Source organism: Scyliorhinus canicula, chromosome 3 (assembly GCF_902713615.1).
Source record: "Scyliorhinus canicula chromosome 3, sScyCan1.1, whole genome shotgun sequence".
Classification (NCBI taxonomy): domain Eukaryota; kingdom Metazoa; phylum Chordata; class Chondrichthyes; order Carcharhiniformes; family Scyliorhinidae; genus Scyliorhinus; species Scyliorhinus canicula.
The window spans coordinates 77,251,804-77,257,803 of record NC_052148.1 but is presented as its reverse complement, the minus strand read 5'-3'; positions in this window follow the sequence as shown (position 1 = coordinate 77,257,803).

Sequence of the window (6,000 nt, the reverse complement as noted above, 5' to 3'; positions counted from 1 at the left end):
TCTCTGACTGTGTCTATATAAACATTTCTGGAACAAGCCTTTCCATTCACCTGAAGAAGGAGCCGTGCTCCGAAAGCTCGTGTTTGAAACAAACCTGTTGGACTTTAACCTGGTGTTGTAAGACTTCTTACTGAAAAATTATAGCAAGACCTTCTCCATTCTGCATACTCCACTTATGTTCTCCACTTTCCTCACTTTATAAAGAATTAGCGGTACACAAAACGTGCAATTTTACCAGCTGAAAAACCCCATAAACAGAAAGCATTTGCCATTTTTATTGCTGAAACTGCTTGCACAAAATGTATAAAGGTTGTTATTTGAAAATGCAAATGTAACTATATGGAACTGTAAAATGGAGGCTGTGGCAATACAACAGTAGCAATGTGCCTCACTTTAACCATTAAAATTTCAATTCAACCGACAGAGCTCAGTAATTTTTCTTTAAAGTTTACTGAATAACCTGGGCCCTCTGAAGTATTGTAAAGGTAGAATAAAAGGTAAAGTTCTGCCGCTAGCATCACGGAGTACAGCAACCTGATCTGTGCCATATGCACAGTACAAATCAGTTTTTACTCAGTCAGAAAACCATTTGTGGTGACTATAAAATGTTGATGATAAAATATTATACTTCTCAATGTGTCACTTTATACAGAAGCTAAAGTGCAAGCAGAGCTGGTATTTTAATAATATACATACTTCATGACAGCTATCCACTGATGTCAAGCTACGTTATTCAATGATGCAACTATAAGCAAATCCAGCCAAAGACACAAATATTTAATAAGCACATTTATCGTGACGTCTTAAGTTTTGTAAATTGTTGACAACTCAAAATTTTAATCCTTGCATTGGATTACACCCAGTATTTTTTTGAAGGCAAGTAAGCTCCAGAAATTTTTTTTTTCCAAGCTCACATTGTTTCAGTCTGATATGCACAGACAATAAAATATATTTCTTAATATAAATTTAGAGTACCTATTTTTTTTTTCTTCCAATTCGGGGCAATTTAGCATGGCCAATTCACCTAGCCTGCACATTTTTGGGTTGTGGGGGTGATAGCAATGTAAACACAGTGAGAATGTGCAAACTCCACACAGACAGTGGCAGAGGCAATATATTACATAAAAACGGTATTTGTTGTGCTTTAGAAAAATGAACTTCCTCTGTAAATTTTCTGAAAACCGCAGCTTCTAGGGCAGCTAGCTAAGATTGCATGTCGACAGTCTGCATTCAAATGTTGGGTGGGACTCTGCTTGTACTCGAATGTGAACAGAGACATCAGGCAGAATTTTTCCGATATTTCTTCAGTGTCTGTTCCAGTGAGAAAACCAGGGAGAATGTCGTCGGCGCCGGCGGGAGGAAAGGTCACCGTATATTCAGCTTCTTTAACAAAACTGTTTTTTTTTTAACATCGCTCTTGTGGCGGTTTACCTCTGATTCGCTCATCTTGGGAAAACCTAGGGCTGGATTCTCTGGTTTTGTGGCTGTGTGCCGACACCGGCGTCGGAACTGTGGCATTTTACGACATCAAAATCGGCGCTGATCCCTCACCGATCCTGGGACCGGTGAGGGGTTAGGAGCCACACAGGGTAAAACTCCCGGCTCCCATGCCTGGAGAATGGCCAGGTCCATGGCCGCGCATGTGCACGACGACGACCTGCAGCGAACCCGCTGTACAACATGGCACCGGCCGTGCGTGGACCCGACCTGTCAAATACTGCCCCCCTGGCCAGCAGCACGGCTCCCGGCCGATTGTGGCAGCGCTGGACACAGTTTCTGGCCGCCACGCCGGGTTTCCGAATTCTCAGACCACACGGATGATCAGGAACTCGCCGCCCCGATTTAGGCATTGGAGGGGATTCTCCGCACGATTGCCGATTATGACATTGGCTTAGGGCAACAGAGAATCCTGCCCCTGATCTCTGTAGTCAGTGGGGCGCTACTTTTAAACGCTTCCCCAGCACGTGTCCTGAATCCAGTTGCGGCAGAACCATGTTTCACAGAGGGAGCCCTCAGCAAACATCTAGATGGTGTCGAGCAGAGGTGTGACATCTAACCACGTTCGGCCAGTAAACAAGGTCACCAACCCCACCTGGGAGGCTTTGGCTGCAATAGTGAGTGTCAGCTCGCTCCATAAGAGAATGGGGCTACATTGCCAAAAAAAGATGAAAGACCTTCATCATTCAGTCAGGGTCTCCCACTGTACCTCTTAACACACCCATCACACCTCCTCGGTGATCTCCCTCATGGGCTCCCAACACTTGTCCTGCTGCCCCCCCCCCCCCCCCCCACAACTCCACATGGTTTCCCAGCAGCTGTTCTGCTCCTCATATCCCCGCTCCCACTCACCTCCCACACATACCAGACTTCATCACTATCTGACCCAGCAAGACTCTGTCTACACTCTGCCCATCTGTCTCACTGCAGGACAAACCCGAGCACAACCAGCATGAGTGGGCACAGCCTACCGGCATCATGCCCGAGCTGAGAACCCTAATGCCCTTTGAGCAGAGAGCCAATGAGCTGGCTGGCGAGGAGCAGGACCGCACATGTGCAGAGAGTGAGATGGGGGACAAGATACAAAAGTAAAAACCCTCAACACATCCTGCCACGGTGCAAGCCTCAAGTGAGTTAACTTTCTCCCATCAGTCTGTCCCTGAAATGCACGAATGCCATCTCACTTCCCTTGTAGGTCAATCAGTCAACCAGCCCGGACCATCCTCATGCCTTCTGGGGACCACATACCAGAGCAGCTCTGAAGGAGACATCTTGGAGACAGCCATCGAGGAGGCATCACAGCTGTCACTCGGACCCTGCACCAGTGCAGATATTCACACCTTGGTGGGATTAACTACGGAGACAAGCTTCTGGGTCACTAGCTGGTGAACACCTCACAGCTGAAAATCCACAGCAGGTAGAGGAAGGAACATCCCAGGGACCCAGAACTTGGCGGGATGCCAAACTGAGGACTCTGCTGAGCCCCAAACCAATGGTGTGCCCCCAGAAAGTCGTTTCAGAGCTGCTGGAGCTTCAAACGCAGAGTCCCAGGCACTAGGAATGGGTGACAGCATTGTTCCTTAGACTGCAAGGTTGACTGGAGCAGTCTCGTCGCCTTCTGTCTGAGCAGATGGTGCTGTCATTCTGACTCAATGCGGCCAAGGCTGCGAGGGTTGCATCCACAGTGGAGATCTTGACGCATGGCTAAGATGTGGAGTTGCTGGTGTTGGACTGGGGTGGCTACAGTAAGAAGTCTCACAACACCAGGTTAAAGTCCAACAGGTTTGTTTGGAATCACTAGCGTTCGGAGCATAGCTCCTTCATCACTTACCTGATGAAGGAGCTATGCTCCGAAAGCTAATAATTCAATATAAACCTGTTGGACTTTAACCTGGTGTTGTAAGACTTCTTAATGTGCCCATGGCTAAGGGCATGAGCTCCATGGTGCAGGGCTTCAACTGCATGGTGCAGGCACTGATGGGAATCCACATGTGTCAATGGCAGAGATAAGACGTGAAACACCCTCTGGGGGCTGTATTCCCCCCCCCCCCCCCCCCCCCCCCCCCCCCCCCAAATTGAACCCCATCTTGGCAGTCTAATCATCTGCTCAACCAGCACACGCTTTAATGCATGAGCCTCATTGTAGCGAGTATCAAAGGGCTTTTGTAACCTCTGCACTGACATCATCAGCCACCTACTGAATGGGTACTGTTTGTTATTGGGAAGCCATCCCTCCCGATCCTTCAAAAATAACTGGGGTCTGCGAGCGTCCAAAGATGTAGCTGTCATGGATGCTCCCTAGGAAATGTGCACACACTTGCATAATGCACACCACATGGTCACAGACGATCTGGATATTGAGGAAGTGGAATCCCTTGCAGTTCACAAACGGCGCCCCATGCTTATGGGTGCAGTCAATGACACCCTGAACCTAAGGCATGCCTGCTCTGCATGTGATTCCCATGTGCCTGACGCTCTAGTTATCTGGCCTAGGTCCAAGTTGATGTCCATGTGGGCTCTCTACCATCTGTGATCTGTGATCTCCCTCATGCACTTATTTGTGGCAGACTGCGAAGTGCTGTACAAGTCACTCATGGAGCCGAAAGGAGCTGCTGGCATAGAAGTTCAGAATGGCAGTGACTACAGTCAATGGGTTACCTCCCAGACCATGTGGTGCCAACTCACGTGTCACCTGGTACATGTGATCCACCTTCCCCCTGGACACAGTCTCCTCTGGACTGGGCCTGTGACATCTGGAGGTAGGAAGTTCGACAATGGAAGTTTCACAGTGGTCAATAGTGTCTCCTCCAAGGCCCCGTCATCTGTGGCCCTACTCCCGGATGATCAGCAGGCCCTTCGTACTGCTCTGCAGGGTGCTTGTCCTGGCCACGTGCAGCAGCACATCAATGTCACTGCTGCTGCTCGATAGCAATCAAAAGAATTGCCAGCTCAACTGGCTCCATGAATATCTCAAATAAAAAAAGTGAAAGGAGAACATCAAAGTGAGCGATGAGGAGTCTTGACAATGCCCTGACCCTCAGTCCTTTCGCGATCTGGGACATCTATCCAGCCTCACTCCCTCTGCTGTAACACAATAGCCACTCCTCCACAGTTGGCCCTCTCAATTCCATCTGAATGAAACACTTCAACGCTTGATAGCCATAGTGGGTCACATGCCTCCCTCAAGGGTGAGGAGTGAGGGCATTCAATGGACCTGCATTCTAAACTAACTGGGGAATCAGTGACACACTCATGCATTGCAATGCTGACTAAATTGTTACAATTGACTTCCTTTGTGGCAGGCATGGCACACCTGATGCATGTGAAGTCTTAAACTTACATTCAGCTTCATCTTCATATGGCACCCTCATTCCCTCAGCTCTCATGGGCTGCGTATTAAACAAGCCTTCCAACTTGAAAAGCTAGCCACCCATAAACTAATGCCTGTGACCTGGCATCCAACAGTGGCCTTGAACGTTCAGAAAATTCATGCCCTCTGGCTTCATGGTGCAGCCTGAACATGGGGGTTCATTCTGACAGCACTCGTCCTCCCCTCTTGTGAGGGTATTCAGCCCTCGAGGCTAGGAACCAACCTTTGACAGTGTCACTCATTCTGCCCATGGAGCCTGGCATCTCACGGGACACCAGCCGCCAGACCCTTTTAAACCCAGATGTTCACCGCAAAGAAGGACCGCTTGGGACTCCAGCGATCCCACCGCCCATTATGCTGAAATTGAACACCACATCCCCCCTAGTCCGGGTTGCATTTATCTGAGTCCCCCACCTTCTCTCAGTTGCCCCCTCTGCCATTGGCACCCTGGAGGGTGATGGCGACCTGAGCACTCACATCCGATATCCCCTTTGGAGGTGAGGTCACAAGGTTCTGGTTTTTATACAGCTGTTATAAATCACTCACCCACAACCCAAAATGTACAGGGTAGGTGGATTGGGCACCTAATTTTCCAAAATAATCATATTTCCAATTCTCACCATATTTTGCTAACGCGGGTTAAAAATTACCTCTATTGCCTATCAGGCACTGTATAATGACTAGCTCAACAGATCTTTTGATGGAGGTGGACATCACTGTGCGTTGGCAAGGATGGACTCTAAGTCCTGCACAAAGTGCGATGACAGGTTGGTGCTGGACTCATTCATGCTCCTTGACGTTGAACACAAGCTTTTTTATCAGTCTTTCTGCTGCACCAAGTTTGGGTTTGTTCCTGTGTGCAAAAGCGAAATACTACAGATGCTGTATTCCGAAATGGAACAGAAAATGCTGAAAATAATCTGCAAGTCAACTATGGAGGGAGAAACAGAATTAACATTCCGATGAAAGCTCATTGGCCTTAACTGTTAACATTGTTCTCTCTCAGCAGATGCTGCTTGACTTTATGTGTATCTCTTCGGTTTTTATTTCAACCTTCTTCTGCAGTCAGGCCCACCCAAGTCCTTATCTGAGTTTTAGTGAGCGACCTCGACTGCTGGTGTGCTGGCACTTGA